Genomic DNA, 1,428 nt, shown 5'->3' on the forward strand with positions numbered 1-1,428 from the left:
CAACAGAAGGTCCCGGATTGATGTACGCAGACGACATTGTGCTACTAGCGGACAATAAAAAAGATTTACAGATACTTGCGAATATCTGTGGGAACGCAGCGACAAATCTAGGCCTTAAGTTTAGCACAGAGAAATCAGGGATTATGATCTTTATTGAACACACGAGTAACTTCGTGGTGTCAATTCAACAGCAAGTAATACCCATAGTGAAGCAATATAAGTACCTCGGCGTACACATAAACGAAGGAAAGAATTATTCAAGCAACCACCAAGTTAATCTGAAAATAAAGGGGAAGCGGAATGCAGCATTAATGAAACACAGAGCACTGTGGGGCCACAATAAGTATGAGGTGGTGCGTGGAATCTGGAAAGGAGTAATGGTGCCAGCGCTAACATTCGCAAATGCCATTATATGCTTAAAATCGGATATATTGGCGGGTTTGGAAGTTAACCAAAGATCAGTAGGCCGGTTGGCTTTGGGAGCACACGGTAATACGACAAATGAGGCAGTGCATGGAGACATGGGTTGGGCCTCTTTTGAAGTCAGAGAAGCACAAAGCAAGATTAGTTTTGAAGAAAGGCTCAGGAACATGGATGAAAATAAATGGGCGGCTAAAGTGCACAAGTATCTCTACATGAAAAGCGTGGACACAGAATGGAGGAAGAGGTCAAGGAAGTTGGCAACCAAGTACAGGATAATCGAAACTGTAAATAGACAACCAGGGGTCATCAGAAAGAAAGTGAGAGAAATAGAGACCGTGAATTGGATGCAAAGAATGGAAACGAAAAGGACAATGGAGATTTACAAGAATGAGAAGAAAGAAATTAGAAGGGAAAATCTGTACGATAACACAAAGGGCAATGCCTTGCTATTTGAGGCTCGAGCCGGTTGCCTAAGGACGAAAACATATCGGAACAAATATTCGGAACTAGATGAGACATGTGTATGCTGCAGTAAAGATCCAGAGACCACTCAGCACATCCTAATGGAATGCGACGGGATCCACCCAGCGAGAACCGTAGGTAACGTGCAACTCCCAGAAGCGCTTGGGTTTAAAGTGGAAGGAAACATAAACAGATCAGCCGTAGAGATCAGCAAGAGACGATTAGAGTACTGGTGGAAAAAAAGCAGGGAAAAGATGGATACGACCTGATCTCTTAAAATCATAGGCAGCGGTACAAGCTAAATTTTTGAAAAAGATATACAAGAAGTTGAAGAAGAAGTTGAAGTTTATTTCAGGCAATTGCTAGATAAAGAACATGTGTAGTATACCTGATTAAATTAAGCAGGCTAGGCGACTATTTGTCGCCACCCCGTTTCAAAGGGGATGCCAATAAATCATCATCATCATCATCATCATCATCATCATCGGGCTGCATCAAGGTCGCGCCGTTGGAAACTGCTGGCGATACTGCTCGGCAGGGTCA

Source organism: Dermacentor silvarum, chromosome 11, assembly GCF_013339745.2.
Source record: "Dermacentor silvarum isolate Dsil-2018 chromosome 11, BIME_Dsil_1.4, whole genome shotgun sequence".
In the NCBI taxonomy this organism is placed as follows: domain Eukaryota; kingdom Metazoa; phylum Arthropoda; class Arachnida; order Ixodida; family Ixodidae; genus Dermacentor; species Dermacentor silvarum.